Below are 27,428 nucleotides of genomic sequence, written 5' to 3' on the forward strand. Positions count from 1 at the left end.
GATTAAAGGTCTTCAGGCTGCTCTGATTGGCTGTCGCAGGATCAAAGGTCTTCAGGCTGCTCTGATTGGCTGTCGCAGGATCTAACATCTTCAGGCTGCTCTGATTGGCTGTCGCAGGATCAAAGGTCTTCAGGCTGCTCTGATTGGCTGTCGCAGGATTAAAGGTCTTCAGGCTGCTCTGATTGGCTGTCGCAGGATCAAAGGTCTTCAGGCTGATCTGATTGGCTGTCGCAGGATCAAAGGTCTTCAGACTGCTCTGATTGGCTGTCGGGTCCGGGTACCAAAGTATAATCCGTTTTTCTGTCAAAACGAAAAAATGAAAAAACGGAAATAGGTGTCCTTTTTCCATTTTTGTTTTAAACCAAAAACGGATTTTTCTGTCTTCCTAAAAAAAACGAAAAACCAAAATCAAATAACGGACAAAATTTGTTTTTTGGAAATGACTTTTTTCATTTTTCGTTTCTTACATTCGAACATGACGGCGGGCAGACCGGAAGTGGAAGTAACACCAAAATAAAAGTAGCGTGCTAATTTAATATCAAACATTTTTTCCGCTTTTTATACACCCATTGTAGGTAGTAGACTGCATTTATTTTAGTTAAGTGGAACTACAACAGCTGGTTGTTTGGGAGAACGTCATAGGCTATATAAATTATGATAGGCTACAAAAAAGTGATCACAGCCAAATATGACAAAAGATTAGGCTAGCCTTTCATTTCTGACAGTTGAACATTGCACATCTACTAACCTTAAAACTAAATAAACGAGAGCAACAAACGTCTTTTTTTTTTCTTCTTAAAAGATGTTTTATATTATTTTCATATAATATGCTGATGGTAATTATAGAATGTGAGTGCTTGTGTTATATTGAAAGCGAGGCTGGGTGTGTCTATGAATATAGACAACAGTGAGGTTTTTTTTAGGTGCTGTACAACTAAATCATAGCGTCTCTGTACAATGACAGAGGCCTTTAGGTAACACTTCACAATACTGACTGTGTATTAGAGTGTACATTACGTTCACTTATTTCCTACTTTGCCCGGATTTCCAGTGTAGCCTAACTCCTGGTCAATTCCCACCTTCTCCAGTCTTACAGCATAACTCGCCGCGACACTTACCATGTAATACGCGAAACTACCCCAACTTTTGCTCTTTGCTCATGGCGGTTGTGTATGTATACATGTCAGCGGACAAGCTTCACCCTTATTCCAGGGATTTATTATGTTTGTCTTACAGCCTTGTATGATTGGGAATAAGAATATGCTGAGAAATGGACAAAACAAAGTGTTCCTGACATAAAATAACAGAGTTGCACTGATTTTTCTTATTCATGTTGTTCCTTCATTTAGCTAATACCACTACTGCTTTGATTACCCACTGAAGCCTCTTCCTGTCTGCCTCAGTGCAGGTCCCAGCGGGCTCTCAATACAAGGTGCTCAGCAGTTTGGTGTCTAGATTGTTCAATCTGGACAATGTGGTGGTCCTCCTCACTGTTGGGCCCATGTCAGGATTGCTGGAGATTACAGTAAAATACACCCTGACATAGCCTACAGTTAAGAGTGAACATGTCAGACCCTGTAATGTGACCTTGCATTTTGCTCCTTTGAGGCCAAAATGTTGCAGCTGTGCGGACAAAGTGGAGTAACATTTTAATGGTTTGAATGTGTTAAAACAAAACAACTCATGTCTCTGTGGCATGTGTTTAACTAATAGAACTAGCACTAGAACCCAAACGCACAACTCAGGAACCAAAGGAGTACCCAGTAAACAAAATAGTACAAACAACTACAAACACTTTATTCAAAACACATTCTTAACAGAACTATATAACACGCACACACACTGATAGCAATTCAAACATTCCCTTTCATAACTATAACTAACTTAACTAACTAACTAACAGAATAACCACAAAAAGAAACCATTAACAATTATGAACCAAAAAAGAAAATATTTTCAGTTAACTAATCACGTCATCATGTGAATTGGCTGTTGCAGAATCAAACGTCTTCAGGCTGCTCTGATTGGCTGTCGCAGGATCAAAGGTCTTCAGGCTGCTCTGATTGGCTGTCGCAGGATCAAACATCTTCCGACTGCTCTGATTGGCTGTCGCAGAATCTAACGTCTTAAGGCTGCTCTGATTGGCTGTCGCAGGATCAAACATCTTCCGACTGCTCTGATTGGCTGTCGCAGGATCAAAGGTCTTCAGGCTGCTATGATTGGCTGTCGCAGGATCAAAGGTCTTCAGGCTGCTCTGATTGGCTGTCGCAGGATCAAAGGTCTTCAGGCTGCTCGGTCTGTGTATCATCCGATCATTCAACTATTCCATTGAATCTGGCAAACAAAAAACTAAATAACGACTCCATATTTTGTTTTCCCGTTTTTCTGTATGACCAAAAAAAGGGAATTGGTGTTTGTTCTCCCTTTTTCCAACACAAAACAGAACATTTAATAAACAGGGAAACTAAAACGAAATAATAAATCTAATTTACGTTCTTGGGTTATTGGTTTCCCGGTCATCCGCTCCACTCAGTGCAATCTGGCTGGCTGGTGCAATGAAGTGTCAGCTCATCAATCATAACTCGCTTGAATACAAAACTGATTTTCCCGGGGGTTTTGTTTCTGCAAAATTCATATATGTAGGCATGATACGAGACACATGATTCAGCGTATTTTAATATTCATAGTAGGCTTAACAGTAATATAATATCCTGGTAGCATATGTGATGTAAAATAGGTTATTTTGCAAAAGACATACGATATATAAAATATAATACATACGATAACGTGGAGGTGCGTCGCTTACTTAAAAAAATCCGGGTTACTGTCATTTTGAATTTTAGCCGAATGAATAAATAGGCAGCAGGTCTGTGGGCTGTCTGTGGTAGTAGCACGAGGATGACGTCAGTAACACCCACTTTATGACAAAACATCTAAATTACAACTTCCTACTTCTTCCTCATATCTTTGTCTTTGGGAAACCTTCAAAATATAAACGTGAGATTCGACAAAGTCAACACAAAAACATTTTAAAAAGGAGGTCAAGCTTATTTTCTTCCTTCTTCTGCCTTCACATTTCTTAAGAGGGTTAGGGTGAACAAACTGTTGATAATAAACCAAAGCTGCTGAAAGTGTTAGTAAGCTTGTTTGCAAACTATTCTACAGTCAGATGTTGTGTTGTCTGTATTTTTAAGTAAGTGGGGTGGGTGTGAGACATGAGAGGTATCTTACTCTTGTTAGGATAAAAGAATTACATGTGAACAATACAGCCTGTGTCAGCTGTAAAATTTGCTGGTCAATGTTATACCACCAATATTTGCATTATTTCTACAATAGCATTCTTGTGTCAGTTGTAATCTAAGCCTGTGTTATGGATTTTATGATTTATAAAGTCTCCGTTGGCCTAATACAGGGCCGGACTGGCATCTGAAAAGGGCCCGGGCACTTTTTGATCACTGAGGGCCCAGCGCGCATATATGTATATTTATATATATACACACACTTCTGTCTAATTATCATTAATCCTCCATTTAATCCTTGTAAGGTGTTCATGTTTTTGTTACATAGAAGATATTCTGGCTCAGTGGACCTGGGACTAAAGGAGGGGAAAAAAGCTGCTGTGCACCCTCATGTTCCCTTCATCCTGCTTGTGAAGTTCTGAGTATCTTTGTTTTTGAGGATAAGAGATAGAGAGAGGAGGATAACTAACTTTATTTTCCAGATGATGAGCCGTGGCCAGTGAATCTCATTGTGAAAAAAGTATTCATACCATTTTCCTTCAGCAAAACCTGAAAATGGGTCCCACAGACCCAAGCCAGGGATAAGCAAAGCAATATTTCACCAACACACACAACACTGTATAGAGAAGGAGCACCAGCACCACACACTTGAGACTGATCAAAAGAGCCTAAGATAGTGCTTATGTCTGTGTAGTTTTTTCTCGGACACATCATTTTTTTCACTACAGCAAAACCAAAAAATTATACCAAATGGGTATTTTTGTGACTGATTTGATGAAGTCAGGATGACAACTTGGTCTCGGTTTCAAACTTTCAGGCAATGGGAAACGAAACGCTGAAGCGCCCAATAGCTACACTGCATTGGCTAGCGGGTGTGTTGAGATGAATTCTAACCTCAATCTCTCCCTGCTGGGTCACGTCTCCTATCTCCGTCTCCTCCTCCTCTGGTTCCCCAGCTGGAACCATCTCCTCCGCCTCCTCCTGTTTATTCTCCACCACCTGTGCGCTCGTTGATGATGTACCGGCGGCGGCCCCACTGCTGCCCACACCTGAGGTCGAGCAGCCAGGTTCCGCATCTCCCACGGCCCCACTAACCGAACCTGAGCTCGAGCTTGTGCTTTTAAAAAACATAGCGGTGATTTTAGCGCATTACTATAACCATAGCTTAGCTTAATGTTTGCTGGCTACGATTTCGCTGGCGGACATAAGTACAGTACAATAATATTTTATTCACAAAATACAACCAATAATAATGTTGAATCTTACTTGTGAAAAGTAATCCCCCGACCCTGTTCGCAATCGTCTGCCGATTTGCACAGGAATACGCCGCACAGTGCTCTGGCATGTTGAATACTTTATGGGTGTCTATGGGTAGGATGGCCGCTCCAAGAATGCAAGCAGTCTCCGGACACTGCTCTCAGACAACCATTTCTTGCCATTTCTGTGAGATATCATGATGTGTCTCTCCATTCATGAACATATCATTGATTATATGGATGTATGGCTGGAGTGAGGCCATTATAACGTGCTCTGGACCATACCGTGGAACTCTCTGTAGCAACACTTTAGTGGATTCTCTGCTCATCTCTTTGTAATTCTGGCCCACTGAGTTGGAGCTCATATATATTGCATTCTGATGGACACTTGTTGCTTGCTTATATGACCCTGAATGGTTCTTTGGTGTTTGTGTGATTTGTAAATATTAAAGTGTGTATAAAAACTGTTTTGCAGGACTTGCAGTATTTAGTGTGTAATAGGCCCTGATCTACATTTCATGGGTTCCTCCAACTCCAGTTTCTGACCGATTGTTTTGCATTAAAGGGGAAGTTTTTTTTTTCTTTAAACCTGGACCTTATTTCTGGCATAGAATACGTTCATCTACTCATCGATAACAGTTTGGTGAAAGTCGGCATCCTTCGGAAGAGTATTAGATATCCATATAAAGGGAGAGAACGGGCCATAGACAATACAATCAATCAATCAATCAATCAATCAAACTTTATTTATATAGCCCTTTACAATAGCCAACTGGTACTCAAAGTACTTTACAACAGGATAAAAACAACAATACATAAAACAAAACATAAAACACCATTCAGAAATGGTAAAAGTGCTAAAAGTGCTGCAGGGCATTAAAAGCCTTCCACAAGTGCAATAAAATGGATTGAATAAACTTTGTGTAAAATTAAGATAATTAAAAAAGAGCAGATAGAATGGATGCATCGTGGCCCTAATCAGAGTTGGAACGCCAGTCTAAAAAGGTGGGTCTTAAGCTTCGATTTAAAAAAGGCCGAGATCAGTGATGGTGCGGATGCCAGGGGGCAGTTTGTTCCACAGTCTATGGCAAAGGAACGATCACCCCACTGTTTAGATCTCGACCTTGGGACCTCTAAAAGAAGCCTCTTTATGTCACTATGGTCACGCCATCTGCGCTTCGGAGAGGCACAGTCGCGCTATCTACACTTTAAAATCGAATCAGAGACGGACAAAGTTCCTACTGGCTCCTGAAGCCGGTGTAGCGGAAGTGGTTCTGGAGGCAGCAGCGACACTTGTAATGTTCACAGCTTCTGTTTGACACCTCAGAGTTTATAAAACTCACACAACACTATCAGAATACATCGTCACCATAGGAACCTTTATAAGTTCAGGCTTTCTAAAGTAACGGGACACACACACATCAGTCCAATCCAGATGTTTTTCTCATCTTTTCATAGTTTCCTGTTTTGCCTTCATAACTCAGATGGAATCAGTCAGTGAAAAACACAGCAGGCTGTGAGAGAAAGTAAAGGTGTTCACCAGACCAACCAAGGCTGAACCTGAGGGATGTATCACTGAAATTACTGAGTACATCATCAGACAGGAGAAGAAGAAGCCCATTTTCACTTATATCAGCATCAGACAGCAGACCTGGAGGTGCTTTTCTTTCTACAGCTGGCCTTCACTCCTCTGTGTCTTCTCTCCAACCATCTTTGTCCCAACCATTGCATCTGTGGTGTTCAGCACATCTGCAGCATCAGGCCCGCTGGCTCCGTTCTGCTCGTCTTCTGCAGACGGAGCTTTTTCATGGCAGGAAACCATCCAGTGAGTCAGGATTCTGCAGGAACCACTGGAAGACTTTCACTTCCTCCTTTAGTTGAACGCTTCTCATTAACTGACATCATGCAGTTCCTCTATTCGCCACCAGAGGGAGACACATCTCCATCAATGCAGAGTCCCGCTCAGTATTACTGACAGTACTTCACAGCCACTGAGAGGACACATTTAAATCAGTAACATACAAAGAAATGATTTCTATATTTGAGCCAGGCTTCCACCTCCATATAAGACACACACTGTGTCCTCATACAACAAGCAGCTCTCCTGTCTGAGCTTCACATCTTTACAGTTAGCATCAGCACACACAGCATGTTGATGAAGATTCTCACTCATCCAGGTCATGGTAATCCTAAGAGCTCACATCCTCTGGCCTAAAAGGCCTCTAGCAAAGAGCCAGATAAGACCAGAGCCACCCACTCTCCAGATAAAGTGCCTTATGAGCTGCTGAAGTTCTTCAGGTAAATAAGTTTATATTAGTTTCTCTTTTGGTCAGAGGCTCTGGTGCTCTGGAGTTACACCAAGTGTTTCTGAATGTTAGCTGCAACACCTTTAAAACCTGTTTTATCTCCATGCAAACAACAGCTAATCCTAACTGTCCTGTAGTTCGTAATGTGTCAGATCTCCATTTATTCCATCTCTTTTACTGCAGTTTTAAAACTTCATTACATTTGTTTTGTTGTTGAACCACCAAACCAGCTCAGAAGACACAGTATTTAATGGCTATCAGGTTGAGTGGAGGATGTAAATGAACAAGTGGTTCACTTCAAGGCAAGTAAGAACATTTGTAGAATATATTTTGGATGCTGGCGTACACAGTCTGGCCTTAGTCTTCTGCTAGAAAAACTGCAGCTACTCCAGAGGTTTCTTTAAATCTTATTTATTGATCCACACAGATCGGAACAGGACACACCATTTGTGTTAGTTGTGGTTTCATTGTACTCACGCACAACCGACACTTATAACAGGAATGACGGGTCCGGCCCGGTTCGGTTTACACCGTTATGAATGTGCTCAGCGACCAACAGGTAACACTGCTGCAGTCAGGCTATATTGTTCACGTGTAAATCCAGGACTAATCGGGTCCTTCCGGATGTGATGGTGACGTCACACGCACGGCAGAGCAGGGAAGTTTGCACAGCCGCCCCCGAATTCACTTGGTGAATTTGTAGTTCCACAAAGGTCTCTGCTGTGCTATATGATCAGTCTCAGTCCTCTGGCATGCCTGGCAGGGGGATGAGTTTAGCCACTGGTCGTGTGTATGTAGATCCTTTTATGTTTACCTCAGCTGCGCGTATCCGACCGTCGTCACTGGGGATCACTTTGGTGACTCGTCCAACCGGCCACAGTGCTCTGGGCAGCTGTGGGTCGATGATCATGACCACCTGATCTGGTGTGAGGTCCACAGTAGATCTATGCCACTTCCGACGATGTTGAAGGTTGGGGAGATAGTTCTTGGTGAACTGGAGCCAGAAGTGATCTGCCAGCACCTGGCTGTGTTTCCAGCGGCGACGTCCAAGCAGGTCACTGTTGTGGTACACAACTTGTGGTAATGATGAATCCCGCCGCCCCATGAGCAGGAGATTTGGCGTTATGGGGTCGGGATCTGCAACGTCTGATGTAGCATAGCACAGGGGCTTAGAGTTAAGAATCCCCTCAACTTCTATAAGCACTGTCATGAGGACTTCCTCTGAGAGCACTTGGTCTTTCAGTACAACTTGCAGAGAAGTTTTAACAGATTTGATTTCTCTCTCCCAAGCACCGCCGAAATGTGGTGCCAGTGGCGGATTGAATCTGAAATGAATGCTCTGCTCAGCAAGTTGGTTCTGTAATGCTGGCTCAAGTGAGGCGAAGGCTTCTTGCAGTTCTCTGTCGCCTCCCCGGAAATTGGTGCCTCTGTCACAAAGAATTTCGAACGGCTTCCCTCTTCTTGCAACAAAGCGTCGTAAGGCGAGTAAAAAGGAGTCAGTGTCCATGCTGCACAGAAGGTCCAGGTGCACACACCGAGTGGTGAGGCATTTAAAGATAATTCCCCACCTTTTCTCGTGTCTGCAGCCTATTTTAATGGTGTACGGGCCAAAACAATCTACTCCAGTAGACCAGTATGGCGGTTGGTTGATGCGCAACCGTGCAGCTGGCAGGTCAGCCATCGGAGGAATGACAGGCTTGCTGCGCCATTTGCGGCACTCTGTGCAGCCATGCTGATGTTTCTTCACAGCTTGACGTCCTCGTACGATCCAGTATGTCCTTCTTATCTCTGCGAATACACGGTCAGGGCCTGCATGCAGCAACCGGTCGTCATAGTCCTTAATCAGCAACTTTGTGACGTGGTGATTTGGTGACAGAATGATAGGATGAATGGTGTCCTCTTCTAGCTTCTCTGCCTTTCAAAGTCGCCCTCCAACCCTTATCAGCTCCACATCTCGGTCGTAAACAGGGGATAGAGACAGCAAGCGGCTATTGGAGCTGAGAGGTTTACCTGCTTGCAGGGCTGTGAACTCTTCCGGGAAACTCTCCTGTTGTGCTCTCTTTAAAATGGCAACTTCTGTGTTAACTCTGTCGGCTGCAGTCATGGGAAGAGCAGCCGCCCCGTGCTGGGCCTGGAATGTGGAGTCTACCATTTCGGACCATGATTTCACCTGCGTTACGTCTGGGACAGGAGGACTGTTTACAGTGATGTTACCACAAAAAGTGATGTCACGGGTTTCTTCAGCTGGAGTAGATGTGGAACTTACAGCAGGATTAACTGGCCACTCGGCTGGAGGCTGGTGGAGGAAAGCTGGACCACATGTCCATCGATTGGGCTTTGCTAGATCTGCCAGAAATTTCCCCCGGGTGATATCATCAGCGGGATTCTCTGCTGATGGAACATATCTCCAGTTGTCTACTCCGACCAGCTCCTGAATCTCTGCAATGCGGGTCCCCACAAACACCTTGTACTGCTGAGATTCAGCCTGGATCCAGTGCAGGACAGTCGTGGAATCTGTCCACAGTGTTGTTTTCTTTACTGGCAGAGTCAGCTCTGTGTGCAGGACCTTGGCTAGTTGTGCACCTGACAGAGCCGCACACAGCTCCAGGCGGGGTATAGAAAGTTGTTTCTTCGGCGCAACACGAGATTTTGCCATCACAAATGTCACCTGCACCTTTTCTTCACTGTCTTCAATTCTCATGTATGCTACAGCACCGTAGGCTTTCTCGGAGGCATCGCAGTAGATGTGTAGTTCGACTGGTGTGTCAGCAGGAACATTGGTGGTGTAACAGCGTGGCAGTGTGATGTGTTGCAGCTGTGGGAGCTCGCACTCCCACGCTTGCCATATGGGGAGGAGACTATCCACTATGGGCTCATCCCATCCTCTCTCCTTCCTCCACAGGGCTTGAACCAGGACTTTGGCACGAGTTGTATATGGTATGATGTAGCCCAGAGGGTCGTATTGGCTGGCTAAGACCCGATATACATATCTCATGGTCGGTTCAGTCACTGGGATGGTTCGGTGTTTGTAGCCGAGTGTGTCAGGTCTGCAGCGCCACAGGAGGCCAAGTGTTGACTCCTGGGGGTCAGTCTTATTTGCAGTCAGCCACAGCTCACATGCTGCTGATTTGGCTTCGGGAGGCAGATGGGCGATTACCTCAGGAATGTTGCTGGACCACTGTCTCATATCGAAGCCTCCACTGGCAAGGAGATCTCTCATCTTGTCAATGAGCTGTCTGGCTTGATCCTGAGACTGAATAGACTGAAGACAATTATCCACATAAAATGATTGCAGCACAGACTGGACCACTTCTTCATTGCCCTCACTGTGTTCTTGCACATGATGCTGCAAAGCATAGGTGGCGCAGCAGGGGCTGCAGGTAGTCCCAAATGGCAAAACACGCCACTCGTAGACATCAGGGCTGCGTTCTCTTTCACCATCACGCCACAGGAAGCGGAGGAGTGGCTGGTCTTCAGGGAGGAGCCTGACTTGGTGAAACATGCCACGAATATCTCCGCTGATGGCCACAGCATGTTCTCTGAACCTCAGTAGCACACCGAGCAGTGGTGCACTCAAGGTAGGGCCAGGAAGCAGGTTGCTGTTGAGGCAGGCTTGTTGATAGTTGAAGGAGCAGTTAAAGACAACTCTGGCTTTACCGTTATGATAAACAAGATGGTGAGGGAGGAACCAAGATTCCTTTGAACTGCTCACCTCGTCAGTGTTGATCCTGACAGCATATCCAGCTCTCTCCAGCTTGTGTATCTCTTCATTGTACACTGCAGCTTGTTCAGGGTTGGAAGTAAGGCGTCGCTCTGTTGCTCTGAGGAGAGCCATCGCAGCTGTGGGTGGAGCATGGAGTGTGGGTGCATTTGGTTTATGCAACAATGGAGTAGCATAGCGGGACACACCGTTGACTGTGACTCTGATAGTCTTCTGCTCCAGTTGTTCCATAGCTGCTTTATCTTCACTAGAGCGGGTCACTTCCTTGCTGTTTCTGAACGGCAATGTGTCAAGCTTCCAGAGCCTTTCAACATGTTGGTGTAGCTCTTCTGAAGGAGAGAGGAATGTAGAATGAAGACAGCTGTTCTCACCTGATGACTGATGTAGGAAGGTGGCAGGTCCCTGCACAGCCCATCCCAGAGCCGTGCACACAGCTACAGGTCCACCGATTGGGCCAGACCGCACTGGGAATACTGGTGTTATCAGGTGAGGGTTGTCGGAACCGATGAGTAGCATAGGCTTGACTTTAATGTAGGAGTGCAATGGAATGTCTCTCAGGTGCTGGTAGTTTTGTTTCAGGCTGTCCGCTGCACATGATTGTTCAGCTAGATTCAGGTCTGCTGCTGTGAAAGCATGTTGAATGTCATGTTTCATGTCATGCAGGGGGAGGTACTCACGGTCAGAACAGTCTCTGTTTGAGCTACATCATGGAGCACAGTGAGGTGTTGTTCTCCACAAGTTGAACAGGGCTTCTTCAACGTGCAGTTGTCAGATGGATGTCCTCTCCCACACCTCCAGCATCTTTTCTTCTCCTTTATCCAGCCAGCCTTTGCATTGTTGGTGAGCTTGGCAAAGTCGCTACAGGCGTTGAGGTAGTGTTCTTGGTTACTACAGTAAGGGCAATAGGGCTTAAACCTGTCACGCTTGGATGACTGTAGTGGGGTGCTGGATGCAGGAGCTGGATTATGTTGCTGTGCCCCCTGGTGGTTGCCGAGTAGAATAGTTGCAGATTTCACTCTTGGCTGCTTCACAGTTCTGCGCTCGCGACTGTCAGCATGTGTGGGTTCTGGGGGACATGCACTTATCCGACGGGATACCTGCAGCGTCTGGACTTTCCTCTCGAGCCAGTCTGCCAGATCTGGAAGGGCATATGTCCTGTCACTGCCACTCTGGATGATTCCCCTGTTGAAGCAGTAATCTGCGAAGGCATCTCTGAAGTTGGGAGGCAGCTTAGTGAGTAGTGTGTCAACATTAGAACCACACATCAGTTCTGAAGAGGAGGGACCTTGCATTGTGCTTAACATGCCCACTAGCGTTCCAACTGATGCTGCAAAATCTTCAATACCTTGATAGTCTCCGGCCTTGACAGGTGGAGCGTTCAGGATGGCATTGAGTTCTCCCTGCACAAGCTGTCTAGGCTGACCATATCTTTGCATGAGAGCTTGCATGGCAGTAGTGTATGGCGTTGCACTGTGGATGAACCGCTTGGCTATTTGGAGTGCAGCAGGGAATCTGAGGTGGTCAAGAAGGACTTGGTACTTGTAGTCTTCACTTAAGTGTCTGTGGGGCCCAAGAACACTGTCCAGGCCCTTTTTAAGCATCAGGAAGTCACTTTCCTTCCCGGAGGCAAAAACGGTCAGTTTGGGCTTGGGGATGCCATATGATGAGGCAATAACCATCTCTAAAACACCTGGTGTATTAGTGTTGTCTGGTGGCTGTACAGGTGGAAGAGGCTGCTGAGGATAATAGTGTTGGACAGGAGGAGCAGGATAATATGCAGGCGGATAGGGGTATTGCTGAGGAGGAGGCTGCCAATACTTGGGTGCACTGTTGGCTGGTCGTGATGGGGCATGTGCAGTCTGAATCGGTGGGGCATGAACTGCAGAGACTGCAGGTGGCACCATCGAGGTAGTTGGATGTGCTGATGAGATGGAGGCTACAGAGTCCACACGTCCCATCTGTGAAAGGGGAGCCGATCGTATATATTCACCTTCTGATGCTTGGTCCACATCAGCCTGCAGTGCAGAAGAAGCTTGGTTCACAGCCTCCGCAGGTGTAGCAGAGTGTGCAGCGTGCGTTGATGGAGCTGCAGCCCTGTCCTGATCCTGAGAGAGCACCATCGGAGCTGGGATTTTTGATGAAGATGGATAATGGATCCCGGTGGTACCGGGACACATCTTCTCAAGATGGGGAAGGCTACTGTACTGAGACATATCGGCAGCATAAGGGTGTGAGCGATATGTGGGGTGAGTGTAACCAGCCTGAGGGTGAGGAGTCAGTCGTACATTGTTCATTTCAGCCTCTAACTCTCTCATTTGGTGTCTCACGTTTTGCCAGCGTGCCTCTAGCCGCTCAAGTCTGTCATCAGGGCTCTCATAGGACGGATATGTGGACACTGGATATGGAGGGAATCCTCCAATGTTGGGTGGTGCTGCATATGTTGTCATAGGCGACACTGTCCTTGTCACGGTGTGATGAGGGGGTTGAAACGGGTAGCCAAGCTCATAGTCCTCCAGATGTCCGGGAATGCGTCGCATCCTGCTGGGACGGGGACTAGGTGGCTGCTGCTCGTCGTAATATCCTCTGCTTGTAGCCATAGCGCAGCTTGTGTACATCCGGCTCGAAGGACCACTTGTAGAATATATTTTGGATGCTGGCGTACACAGTCTGGCCTTAGTCTTCTGCTAGAAAAACTGCAGCTACTCCAGAGGTTTCTTTAAATCTTATTTATTGATCCACACAGATCGGAACAGGACACACCATTTGTGTTAGTTGTGGTTTCATTGTACTCACGCACAACCGACACTTATAACAGGAATGACGGGTCCGGCCCGGTTCGGTTTACACCGTTATGAATGTGCTCAGCGACCAACAGGTAACACTGCTGCAGTCAGGCTATATTGTTCACGTGTAAATCCAGGACTAATCGGGTCCTTCCGGATGTGATGGTGACGTCACACGCACGGCAGAGCAGGGAAGTTTGCACAACATTCATCTTGAAAATCAACAGATATCAGCTCGCTGCACTTTTGCCTGAAAGGATAACAAATCCAAGCCTGCAATTGTTATTAAGTTTTAAACAAGAGGCACAAGACTGAAGCGTTGGAACAGACAATTATAGCAGATAATAAAACACTTGTGATCTGTGGTGATTTCAACACTGACCTCTTAAAGGTACATACTCCTAAACAAACTTGTGATTTCTTGGCTGTGTTATACGGTAGAGGCTTGTATTCACTGATCACAAAGCCGAGCAGAGGAGCCACAGATAGTGCAACATTAACTGACAACATTTTTACACATTCCTTGGACACTGGTATAAATAGTGGTTTGGTAATAAGTGATGTAAGTGATCATTTAGCTGTATTTGCAACATTTAATGATCAGCTACAGAGGAAGAAAACAGAAAAGCGTAGATATGAAAGGGTAAGGACTGTTAAAGCAATTAATGCTTCAGAAATGAGCTTTAAAACAAGAGTGGAATGAGTTTCATACAGATGAAGTAAACACTGCAGACAATTCATTCAACTGTTATTTATCTCTCTATGATAAACACTGTCCAACAGGTTTATGTTCACATAAGCATAGTTATGCTGAGAAACCTCGGATAACAAAGGCATTAAAAAATGCATGTGAGAAGAAAAATAAACTTTATGGAGACTTCATCAAAACTAGAACAGAGGTTGCTGAAAAACGCTGAGATGTACAAAAACAGGCTGACCAACATGTTGAGGCAAGCAAAGAAGCAACATTATGATAAAATGTTACAAATAAATCAAAATAATATGAAGCGCACATGGAACATCCTAAATAATGTAATGGTGAATAAGCCTTGATCACCAGATCAACCTAAGTGTTTCATAAAGGACAATAAGGTGTTTGGCAATCTGACTGAAGCGGCTGATGAATTTAACTCTTTTTTTTTTGTGAATGTGGACCGAGCTCAGCAAAGGAAATTACAAATAAACATGGAGATACAGGAAGTGGCTGGAAAGGAGAAAGTAAGGTGATGCCGTCAATGTTTCTTGGTGGACTAAGTGAAATGGCGTAAATCTGGTGTCTTTTCAGCCCGTGCATGTGTTTAAAATGCTTGTTGCAGTGGATGCAGTGATAGGGCCGATCGTCTGTGTGGCACTGTGTGTGTCTGTTCAGTGTTCTGACACAATCAAATGCTTTAGAGCAAACGGGGCACACTTTGAGGGCTTTCTTTGCCACGTTTTGAACAGGTGCAGATGGGCTCTCCTCAGACGTCCCAGGAGGTGTTTCTAAATGAGCTTCCTTTGTGTCGCTGTCACAGTTCTGAGCGTCAGCGCCTGCCAGAATCTGCTCCAGCCTCTTGCTCTGCAGTGTGTCCTTAAAACATCTGAGGAAACTGGACAAGTGGAGGACAAAAGAAGAAGTGTCAGACCTAAAAAACTATCTACAGAAGATGAACAATATCTGAAAGTGATGTCCTTAAGAAAGAGGAAAAAATCCAGCAAAGACCTGACACAGGAGCTGAGAGATGCATCTGGACCTTCAGCTGATCCATCGGCTGTTGGCCCGAGCCTCATCAGAGATGGGCTCCATGGAAGGGTGGCTGTCAGGAAGCCGTTCTTAAGGAAGGGAAACAGTAAGCATTGTTTCTAAGTGCTTGTTAAAATGATCATTTTAGATAGTAATTAAGTGTTTTTAGACGATGTGAAAACCGTTTGCTGTGACTTTCAAATCTGCTTCAAAACCTGGACGTGTTTCTTCAGATAAACTCCTGACCAGCGGTGAAAAAGCAGTGAAAATGTCTGGCCTGTATAAACTTTATGATGTCAAACAAGATCTGAGATGACATCGATTGTGATGTCACTACAGTGATGACATCACAGCTTTGTGAAGGCTTCTGCTCTGTCTCTTCTGGTCTGTGGTTCCAACCACAGATTCTGGATGGAAGTGAAGTCCGGATTCCAGAATGTTGATTTGTGTTCTCTGTTAATCTCTGGACGACTTCAGCTGATTACTTCCTGTCACTGTCACGTTGGAAGGTCCACTTCTGCCAGTTTTTCAGCATACTCATAGCAAATCTGAGAATACAAGCTGGAAGAGTATCTCTTTCCGCTTGCAACAAAATTTACCTCATTCTTTGGCTTCCGGAACACTCGCAAATTAGCATGGCTTCAGTTTCCGTAGTGTAGCGGTTATCACGTTTGCCTCACATGCGAAAGGTCCTCAGTTCGAAACTGGGCGGAAACATTACTTGTTCCTCCTTTATTTATTTCATCCTTGTGTGAAGATGTATGACTGCACGTTAATGATAGCAACATCAACATATTCATAATTATGGATAGGAGGGGAGCCTCATCTGCTATTCTTGACATGTAAAGTCAATTTTTGCAGGTTTTCAAAAGATTTTCTCTTGCTATGGTGTGAAACGGACTTTGGCGAATCCCTAGCTGCTGAGCGAAAATGGCAGCCTTCCGTCAAGGAATCGAACCCTGTTCCTCCGCTTGACAGGCTGATTCTAACCTTTGACCATTGAAGAAGATACAGAATGTGTTGACTGACTGTCGTGCCAATTCTGAGAATACAAGCTGTAAGAGTATCACTGAAAAATTGACAAAAAAACACGTTGCTAAAACCATTTCATTGTCAAGCATTTGCATGACTGAGAGCGTAAATTGACTGTGGAAGGGGTTCCATGGTGTAAAGGTCAGCACTCTGGACTCTGAATCCAGTGATCCGAGTTCAAATCTCGGTGGAACCTTCAGGTGTGTGCTGTCATGGTTGCGTTCTGGAAAGAAGATGAGTTGAGTAGGCTAGTCAGTCGTGAAAGGACACCAGAGTGCTCAATTCCAGCTGAGAGGATCTGTGCTATGTGACATCACACCTCTGTGTTGCCAGTTGAATCTTTTTTGGTTTCCTCTTGCATGTTCATTTACGATGCTTCTATTTATCCATACTCTCCCAGAGGAGTGTGTTACAATCCCACTTCTGACTCAATTTGTTGCGACTCCACAATCTCTTTCCGCTAGCAACAAAATTTGGGAAAACTTACCTCATTCTTTGGCTTCCGGAACACTAGTGAATAGGTATGGCTTCAGTTTCCGTAGTGTAGTGGTTATCACGTTCGCCTCAGTGGAACCTTCAGGTGTGTGCTGTCATGGTTGTGTTCTGGAGAGAAGATGAGTTGAGTAAAGTACCTCTATAACTGATGTTTTATGTAAAACAGAGCACATGGTCAATTAGCTTTTTAAAAATCTTTATTTTAAAGAAAACGATCAAAACAAGAGTTTTTCTGGAAGAGATTTAAATAAGTTCTGAATATGCATTGAAGAGAGGTTACATTTGAGTCTATTTTCTTTGTACAAAACTTAAAGCAAAAACCTGAAGTCTGCACACTGAGGAAAACTGGTTTTGAGGATAATTATGAAATTTCCTCCTAATAACCAACTTGGGTCGGTGTCCCCAGTGGAACATTTTATGTGTAGTCTACAGGTTTCATGTTTTCAGCTGGAGATGGATGCTTTTTGTTCTGTATGTTACATATTTTTATCTTGATCAGGACATTCAGAACGCTTGCATGCACAGGTAAGTCCAGCTTCAGTTCCAGGTGTACTCGTCCATTTAACTGGACCACCATGTTGTCCCAGCGTACATGCACGGGATAGACTGTGTAGGAAACCTTCATGGCATTCTGCTGCCTCTAACTTTCTCTGTGGGACATCACGCTGCATGGAAGTGCAGCTGAAATCGCTGCCAACATGTTGTCTTTAAGTCACCTGAAGGGGGATTTTCTCACATGAGGCTGCGGTTACAAAATCAGGATTTTATTAGAGCAGAGCGACAGTCTGGACATGCTTTAAGTGACCACGAGTTGACACGTAGTCTTAATGGGCTGATTTTCAGTTTAGCCGTCTGACAGAAGAAACAGAAAAATATGTGGATGAGAGCAGCTTTATTGGGAATTTGGCTGGAAATATACACTCATTCTTTCCTGTTTTTACTAAAAGATGCAGAAATATTAAACTCTGTAACATGTGTTTAGTGCACCAACCCATGCCAACTCAGTTAGCATACATACAGTTATAGGAATAGTTTACTGAATGTCCCATCCTGTAGACAGCCTCAGTGTTGCATTTCCAGTCCAGTCTGCTGTCCAGGTGAACCCTCAGGTATCTGTAATCCTCAACCACCTCTTCACCGAGGATGGAGACAGTGTTCAGCTGACTGCTGCTCCTCCTAAAATCCACAATCATCTCTTTTGTTTGTATTCAGATGAGGCGATAGTTTATTTTCCTATAGATGTGATAGTTTCATGTAGATGTGCTGAGGTGTGACAGGGAAGCTGTTGGTACATGGAGGATGTGAGGTCTGTAGCAGGAGGCAGCAGCATGCTGAGTTTGTCTGAACTCTTCCATCTGTCTGATCCCACATTATCCCAAAGCCTGTGAGCTTTTCCATTCCTGACCACACATCCCTCACACTGTTCTGCTGCAGATAGTTTCCCACCGACTTGCTCTCTTCCTTTTTTCTTCACACTCCTCCTTAACTCCCTGTTTCCCTCCATGAAGGCCTTCTTCTTTATGCTCAGTGGCTGCAACACAAGTTCACATCAACCAGGCGTTTGTTCAGAAAACAGCGTCACAGCTTTGGACTCAGGAAGTGTTTCAGATGTCAGCTGTCACTCAGACACACTCTCATAGGGCCTGGATAGCTCAGTTGGTAGAGCATCAGACTTTTAATCTGAGGGTCCAGGGTTCAAGTCCCTGTTCAGGTGTAGAAATGTAATCTCCCACTTAACCTGTACTTCCCTCTATGCCTGCACTCTGTTTCTACACTGTCACCTCTGACAGAGCCTGGCTGATGCTTTTCCTTCTATGTAGCTTATTGTTAGCTTTGCTGTTAGCTGCATCGTTATATCCTCATTTGTAACTTATATAAACTATAGAATAATTCTATAGAAACTATAGAAATCACCTTAAATACACCAGCTGCAGAGTGTTGATCACATTCACTGAAACTACAACAGGTTAAGAGCATTTATCATGAATAGCTCTGCTTTATATCAGGGCTTCTTTTCACTTAGATTTCACTATTTGGACAATCTGTAATGAATGGAACAGAACACAAGACATTACAAAGATAAATCAACACTGGTGAAGTTTAAACAACAAGGGCATTGTTTGCTTCATTTAAGTGGATATAAAACAAAGCACTTCATCAGAAAAATCAGTGGCAGAAATATATTTTGTAAAGGCCTCAAGAGACACAGATGTTGGAGGAAGTTGCGTAAACTGTGATGATGTCACAAGTTCAGTCGCAGTGGTGCTTCCAGCTTCTCTGGAGTTTGGTGTGTTCCACATAAGGAGCAGTACTCTTTAGTATTCATTCAACTACTTACAAGCAGGCTTTTCAAACAATGCTTCTGTCGCAGAATTTTTATTTGCCTACACCAAGTACATTTGGGCGATTGAATCTATCATGAAGAATTTTGAGTGTGACTTCAGGCTAATGTGAAAGAGCTGTCTTTCTTTCAGTTTGCATCCACCTTTGCCACATCCAGCTGTTAATCATTTCCTCCACAGAGGACAAAGGAAAGACAACTGGAGAATGCGGGCGTCGATCCCGCTACCTCTCACTTGCTCAATTTCGCCAAAGTAAGCCCAAAGTAAGCCCACATTAGCCAATCACGTCTCAGTTGAGCTTACTTTTGACCAATCACGTTTCCCCCTTTGGGCTTACTTTCGGCTTACATTTGACCAATCAGCGTTCCTCCCTCCCATTTCTTACTTTTGACCAATCACTGTTCGTCCTTCCTCTCCGGCATACTTTGCCGCATTCTGTAGTCCGGCAGTTCTCAACTTTCCATCTATCTCTAAGGTAAGTCGTGTTTTATTCTGTTATTGACCGTAAACTTGTAAGCTTTTCTAGGGTAAATAAATAGCAAAGGGTGTCGCTAAACGTAGTATAAAATGCAAAATATAAAAAGTTAAAAATATCGCCTGATATGCGAGTGTGTGAATGATGAGCGAAGCCGCGCTGTTTTATGATAGCTGGAAAACGGATGAATGGATGGATGGATGAATGGATGGATGATGGATGAATGGATAGATGGATGGATGAATGGATAGATGGATAGATGGATGGATAGATGGAGTAGTGCCAGGAGACAGTTCTGTTTTTAAAAATGTAGCTCGGTAGGTCAACAAACTAATAGAAGTCTAACGTAGCTGTCATGCTACCATACAACGCGAATAAGTGTTAGCATTACAGTTACAGAGTACAGTTAATAAACATCACAGCAATTATCCTAGGCCTGCCGCTGCATGTATTAAAACCAATATGGACAGATATACTGTATGTATGTATTGAAAGTTAGCCTAATGACATTTTACATTGCTCTGATGGGTTGGCGTGACGTCAATGTGGCGTTAATCCACGGATCTGATTAGCTGATTTTAGTTCTGATAGAAAGGAAAATAAATAACCTTAATAAATTCAGCCTGGGAAAGAAGCTCTGGCTGCACCCCCTGCTGTTTGTCACACCTCTGTGTTACAGCAGGTGCGAGGGTGTGGAATAGGGGCGTGGCATGTATGGGAAAACTAACACTTTCCCTCAGCTCTGTGTGCAGCTGCTCTGTGTTTGTTTGTTTAATGAGTGAGGGGGGCAGCCTCTGTTACAGATGAATTTACACATTTTTTCAAAATTTTCATTCACAGAATGTATGCCTATCCAGCTTTTCGCTGCCAGTCAGCCAGTTCAACCAGACTGCTCATGGTGCCGTCGGAGGAGGCAAAGAGCTTTGGCAGTGTCAGGTCTGGAAGAGCTAAACCCAAAGAGGAGGTGCTGGCAGAGGCCAGCAGCTTTGTCACTGGCCATGGTGGAGACCAAACTGATGACTTTTTAGTACTGGCTCACTGCCAGCTTCAGTTTGGTATGTACCAAGGCCAGAGATTTAGATGGCTCCTGGAGAACAGTCTTGGCTATGCAATATATTTATTGCATAGTATTTCTAATGAAAGAGCACAAGAAACCCCTCTTTCCCAAAACAAACAGCTGCTCCTGCAGTACACTTCCCAAGTCAGAGAGATGACAGAGGAGCTGGAGAAGTTTAGGAAGAAGCAGGGTATGCAGGCAAGAGCACGGGAAACTGGAGACTCGGGCTGTTTGATGGTGGAGTTTGGAGATTTCAAGGGCCGCTCCATGAAGGAGGTTTATGAGGACCAGAGCAGGGAGGCCTAGACCCTCATTAAGTACCTGCTGAGAGCAGATGCCCGGCCCAACACCAACATGGCCGTGTTCAAGGCATATGTCTTAAAGAGACAGACACCTGCCTCCACTTTCTCTGCACCACCGGCAGCCTCCACTTCCCCTGCACCACCTGCAGCCTCCACCTCCCCTGCACCACCTGCAGCCTCCACCTCCCCTGCACCACCGGCAGCCTCCACCTCCCCTGCACCACCGGCAGCCTCCACTTCCCCTGCACCACCGGCAGCCTCCACTTCCCCTGTACCACCGGCAGCCTCCACCTCCCCTGCACCTCCACCTGCAGCCTCCACCTCCTCTGCACCTCCACCTGCAGCCTCCACCTTCTCTGCACCTCCACCGGCAGCCTCCACTTCCCCTGCACCACCTGCAGCCTCCACTTCCCCTGCACCTCCACCTGCAGCCTCCACCTCCCCTGCACCTCCACCTGCAGCCTCCACCTCCTCTGCACCTCCACCTGCAGCCTCCACCTTCTCTGCACCTCCACCGGCAGCCTCCACTTCCCCTGCACCACCTGCAGCCTCCACTTCCCCTGCACCTCCACCTGCAGCCTCCACTTCCCCTGCACCTCCACCTGCAGCCTCCACCTCCTCTGGAATCCAAACTGGCCCATGGAAAACTGCGACTGTGAAAGCGCTGCTGGCACGGAGCAAACATTTGTCTCCCTCACAGCTGGCAAAAAAGCTGACATCACCAGCCAAACCCTGTGAGTAGCAGTTTGAATTTTCCCTCCATCAGTTCTACTTGTGTAGCTTTACCATTTTACAGACTTGTAAAACGCAGAGCCTCCACCTTTTTGCAGCTCCAGCACCACAGTGCCCCTTACCACCACCTTCAAAACCCCTGACGGAACACTTGGCCCAACGGCAGCTTTTCCCCTCTGGTAAGTACGCACCATCCTGTGTACATTTGTCTCTGTGCGTTGTTAGCAGCAGGCCTGATGGTTTAAACATTTGTTCTCCAGGCACTTCTGAGGTTGATGATGAGGAACTGGTATCTGCTGCAGAGCAATGTGAAGCACAGCTAAATACAGGTGTGGCATATGACACATATTGTGAGAAGGTTTAGTGACAACACTAAAAAGTATTATTTTGTGGAAAACTTCTGTGTTTTAATATATTTTTCTTCACAATACAGAATTATATCAACCGGGATGCATTCTTTGAGTGCACTTCTTCCAAACCTTAAGGATGTACAAAGGTGTCTGGTTATTGTTTTGTGATTTTGCTTCCCCCAGCTCACTTCCACTTAACTCTGCGCACCCATGTGCTCTAATACAATCACCTGAATTTTAATGGCATTTTTTGCAGTTACACTGCATGCTCCTCTCATTCACGCTTCAGCTCCTCTGAGCCCACAGACGGTGGCCATTCCTTGTTCTAACCATTAGAATCGATTAGTAATCGTAGTCTCTTTACTGTGTCTGTGTGCATGTTTCATATCTGTGGGCATCATTAATACTACTGAATTCATTTTGCATCATTTTTCTTGCTCTATTCCATTTAATTGTTACTTTTTTTAACATCATTTCTTGTATTCACAGCTTCATATTTCTTGCATCAGAAAGTGTACACTGGGTTCTTTGCTTCTTAAAACTAATCCTTCAGTTTCTGTCTGTAGTATTTCTGCACTGCGCCTGTTTGTGAGCTGCATTTATGGCATCTTACTATCAAACGCAACGGTTAATCTAATATTGTTTTGCTGCCTGCTTGCCTCGTTTCTCCTTCATCAGCTCTTAAGGACAAGCACTGGACGCGATGGCAGCTGGCCTGATGAAGCGGTACAGTGTGGCAGGAGAGGCGCCACCCAGAATTATGTACGTGGACAGAGACTGCTGCAGTCAGCATGGCCCTTGTCGGGTGAAGGCCATGTTTTCAGAGTGGGATGGGCTTCAGGTGCGCCTTGATATCTGGCATTTCATGCGGCGGTTTGCTGCAGGCGTCACAACTGAGGCCCATCTCATGTACAGCATCTTCATGGCACGCCTGTCCACGTGCATTTTTGAGTGGGATCCGGAAGATGTTGTTGCTCTGCGCCTTGCCAAGGAGGGTGAGCTGGCAGCAAAGAGGATCGGCCACATCTCGGAGGAGGCGCTGACCACTCGTATTACCCGGAGGGAGTTGGCGCTGCACTGCAGGAGGAGGACCAGAGGGGTGGAGGAGACCACCAGACTGATTGGCTCACTGATCAGTCTGTTTGACAGTGTAAGTGGGAAGGACACTCTGGGCGTTCCTCTGCTGGACCATGAACGGATCCAGCAGATATGGCAGGAGCAGAGGAAACATGTGGGCTGCATCCAAGACCCAGAGGACTTCCCACTTTACATCAGGACAGGCACCCTGAAGAAAGGCGGTGTGGAGCTGTGCTGCTACAGGTGTGCCCGTGGCTCCACCTCCCTGGAGTCCTTCCACCTCCACCTGAACAGATTTATTCCAGGTATTGCCTACATATGGGTTACTACCTATTTTGTCTCAATGTGTGGTTGTAAAGACAATTATTTTTTAACATAATTCTATGACATGTTACAGATCCTTCACAGCATATGTATGTCATATGTAGTGAATATCTTGTACAAATGTGACAAACGCTTCTTTGTTTATTTCCCTTCAGGAACCAGTGCCAGTGATGCGCATTTCCAGGCGTATCTCCTTGAAGGGGTGATGCGCTGGAATGATGACCGGCTGGAGGACGCCGTCAAAGGAGCACCTGCTTTCCGCGCTTACGGCAGCGCTCTGAGAGAGGCAGTGGACCAGCTCAGCCAAAGGGTGCTCGGGAGATGCTGGGATGAGCGTTATCGCACGCCTGGAGCATACACAGGCAAGAAATAATGCCCCATTCAACATGAAAAAGAACAGCGTGATTAATGTGACCTTTAATAACACTATTTATTAATCAGTTAAACCTTTAATGTATTAAAGGCAGCGGGAAGAGAAAGTGTAGCTGCTGTCCAGGAGAAGACAAACTGTTAGATAGATGTAAGGTGAAATATTAATTACTTTCTGTTTTATGTGTTGTTTCTGTAGGTGAGTTGCTGGGAATGGAGTACTTGTACAGCCAGACCGGCAACACACTGACTCCTGTGCTCCAGAGCCCAGAGGAGGAGGACAGGCTGGTGGAGGCAGTCAGCGATGAGGACGTACGGGATGAGGGGTTTGAAGAGGAGACCTTCAACGACATCACCGTTCCTGAGCTCCACGAGGATGACCTCTCCCGTGATCTGGAGAACAGGCCCTCATCGCTGATGACGAGTCCTCAGGCCTCACCACCTCAGGCCCCTCCATCACCTGCTGACCTGCCGTCCACGTCACATGACGGAGGACAACATGCTGTCGCTGGCCCTTCAGCGCTTCCTGACACTTCTCAGGTAAGACACATTACTGGCTATTTCAATCTAATGACATTTTATTTCATATATATTACTATTAATCAATTCATTTATTAGGGAGCAGTCTTCGGACCAGATGGGATCGCTGGGTGGGACAAGGTCCAGGATCTGGCGGGTTACCTGGTGGGTCTCCGTGAGGCTTCTTACCTCACTGAGCTGCAGGTGACCCAGGTCATCCAGCTGTGGACAGCTCTCCCTGAAGGCGACAAAGAGCGGGTCAACTACCAGCCTCGTCATCAGCCCAGACTGACAAGTGGCCGTTTTAAGGCTCCTAAGCGGTCTGGAGTCACGCCGGGTGTGGAGAGTGTCAAGCGCTGCTTGATTGGACATCCTGGGGGGCCAGCACAGTGGCCCAGCACCAACCGCTTGGTGGAGGCAATGTGCGCACGGCTGTGCACTTTGCACAAGACCACCACCAAGAAGGCTGGAGTTTCCACCCCCAGATGGACCAAGATACTCAGCGACTACCACCACATCCGGGACCTAGTGCTCAACAGTCCGCGGGTTCTGGCTGAGACCATGATCCAGCTCTTTGAGCTAAATCAGAGGACACTCATTCAATGGTAGGTCAGGCACATTATTCACCTCAAATTGACTGAAGAGCTCTCTAATGAATACATATCTAACAAAACTGGTCTTCTCTCAGGTTTCAACGGCGACAGAAGAGCCAGGAGAAGAGTGTCCTTTCTCAGGGAATGACTGCAACCAACCCGATTCCTCTGGCACCCGACCAGCTTCCACCACCCAAGGAGAAGCTGGGGCTCCTTCCCTCCACATCTGGCCCCAGGCATGAGTTTGTCCTCCCTCCAAATCTGGAAGGACTCCTGTTCTGCGGCCAGGCCGACGGCCAACTGCTGCCACCAGGGTGCAATCGATTTTACCCACCTCCACGGCACCAGACACTGCACAGCCCGTGCAGTTCATAATGCTGACAGCGCCTGGTGCTTCTGCACACAGTGCAGGCCCAGCTCCTCCCATTCTGCCCCCTGCTGCTCCTGTGTCCCGGTTCACAGAGAGGAACAGGCGCCGGCGGGCTCTCCAGGAGGAGAGTGGAGTCCAGAAAAGGAAGTATGTCAGAGGAGTCGGCTACAACACCTGCAGCCAGTGTGGGCACCCCAAAACAAAAGAGTTCGGGCACAGTCGTCACGGCAATAAGACATTTTGCTCTCGTGCCTCGAACGGCAAAACTCTGGAAGAGTGGCTGGCAGAACAGAGGCCAGCAAAATAAATCTGTTTCTCTTGTAAATATTGTATATTGTGTGCTATAGTATGTATATATTTTTTCTGTACAGTTTTTTTTACTTAGTGTACAGTTTTTTTTACTCGTGTGTATAGTTTCACTTCAAAGTGTGCCTTTTAACCGTGAGTCTGAAGGAGATTTCATTATCTTGTATAATGGCAATAAAGACTCTTTATTCTTCTTGATTCTTAAATATTTGTTTATTTTACATTTTGTTCATCTACATTAGATCTGATTGTGCCAAAATTTAAGACTCAGCCTGTACATCATCAAAAAAGCTCCATATTACTCCATATACCAGCTCCCACAGTCTTTGAAGACACTTTATTGTTATCATTATTATACAGAAACAGAAATAAACATGACAAGTCATTAGGGGGGCATTTGATATTAAATCCAAAGCAATGCTCTTCATAATAAACACAAAATTATAAGTATGAATCAATACAATGACGTGACACTGCTATGGCATCAGGCACACTTATTATCATTATGGCTATTGTTATTGTTATTATAATAACAATAAACAGATAAGCATTATTGGTCATTGGGGGCATTTAACCCTAAAGCTAAAGCCATGTTCTTAGTAATACACAAAATAAGTATTAATTAATACAATGATCAGAAATCGCGATCGGATTTCTGATCGCGAGGGCGCATCACAGCTCTGTCCTGCACATATCTGGTTCGAATCTAGCTCGCGGCAGGTAAGTCCATTGACATAAGATTCAAAATCTTCCATAATGCACAGAGATATCGCCTGGATATAGCTGCATGGAAAACTGTCTCTGATATTTCCTTAATCTGTATTTTCTGCGTCTTTTCACTTGCGTTGACGGGCTCAAAGATCGGCTCCCTTCCTATGCGAAGCGAGCGCTCTACCATTTGAGCTAATTCCCCTTCGATTGATGTATTATTAGCGCTTCCAAATTAACGAACCATTTCTGACCAAACGATCCAGTCCTTGATACATCAAAAGGAATAGATCTCACAACTGAAGCTTGTTGGTTTTTCTCAGAGTGGTTGAATGTGTCAAGTAGAGTCTTGCGTTCGATCAGTGAGACATGGAAAATCCGTAGTGTTTCATGGTTTGGCAGATTCTTTTTTCTTTCCGATTTTAAACAAAGTTGAATTTGCACATTAGTTGGTTTGTCTTTATAAGATGATCATTAAGGCCTCTCACCAGAAGAGCACCTAAAAGATTTCTGAGGAGTGCGGACATCAATCCCGCCACATTTTGCCTGGAAAGCAAGCCCTTTATAATTTGATATAGTTTGTCTTCCATATTTGGGTACATACTGAAGAGATTGTAATAACCCCAACCCTAAATTTGACTTATCCTAAGTGCAATTGCTTTTGTTTCGCCCAATTTTAAATCAAGCAACCTCAAACATCCCTACATGGTACCACATTTAGATAATAATGATTCTATTTTTGTGAAAGGAGGATAAATTCATATCCTCTGCACGCAAGACCATTGTATCTAATGAGGCTCCAATTTTGAGATCAAAATTATACCAGCTGTAGTTTAAGACGGAATTTTTCATGGTCAAACTTACAAGAGAGAGGACGAGGTGGCCGAGCGGTTAAGGCGATGGACTGCTAATCCATTGTGCTTTGCACGCATGGGTTCGAATCCCATTCTCGTTGGCTTTGCATGTCAATTTCTGTTCGTTAAAATTTCTCATTCCAATTCTTACAAGCAGGCTTTTCAAACAATGCTTCTGTCGCAACATTTTTATTTGCCTACACGAAGTTCATTTGGGCGATTGAATCTATCATGAAGAATTTTGAGTGTGACTTCAGGCTAATGTGAAAGAGCTGTCTTACTTTCAGTTTGCATCCACCTTTGCCACATTCAGCTGTTAATCATTTCCTCCACAGAGGACAAAGTAAAGACAACTGGAGAATGTGGGCGTCGATCCCGCTACCTCTCACTTGCGCTTACTGTGTTCCGTCAATTTCGCCAAAGTAAGCCCAAAGTAAGCCCAAAGTAAGCCCACATTAGCCAATCACGTCTCAGTTGAGCTTACTTTTGACCAAT

The 27,428-nt window shown here is 45.4% G+C and overlaps 4 non-coding genes across 4 annotated transcripts; all 4 read left to right on the forward strand.

Annotated features, from left to right (window-relative positions):
• The first annotated feature begins 15,672 nt into the window (after positions 1-15,672).
• trnav-cac (transfer RNA valine (anticodon CAC)) lies at positions 15,673-15,745 on the forward strand. Its single transcript has one exon. It is a non-coding gene; the product is annotated as a tRNA-Val (tRNA).
• Positions 15,746-16,184: 439 nt separating this feature from the next.
• trnaq-cug (transfer RNA glutamine (anticodon CUG)) lies at positions 16,185-16,256 on the forward strand. Its single transcript has one exon. It is a non-coding gene; the product is annotated as a tRNA-Gln (tRNA).
• A 1,940-nt stretch (positions 16,257-18,196) lies between these two features.
• Positions 18,197-18,269, forward strand: trnak-uuu (transfer RNA lysine (anticodon UUU)). The gene has a single exon. It is a non-coding gene; the product is annotated as a tRNA-Lys (tRNA).
• An 8,683-nt stretch (positions 18,270-26,952) lies between these two features.
• On the forward strand, positions 26,953-27,034 carry trnas-gcu (transfer RNA serine (anticodon GCU)). Its single transcript has one exon. It is a non-coding gene; the product is annotated as a tRNA-Ser (tRNA).
• Positions 27,035-27,428: the final 394 nt, after the last annotated feature.

Source organism: Odontesthes bonariensis, chromosome 11, assembly GCF_027942865.1.
Source record: "Odontesthes bonariensis isolate fOdoBon6 chromosome 11, fOdoBon6.hap1, whole genome shotgun sequence".
Lineage (NCBI taxonomy): Eukaryota > Metazoa > Chordata > Actinopteri > Atheriniformes > Atherinopsidae > Odontesthes > Odontesthes bonariensis.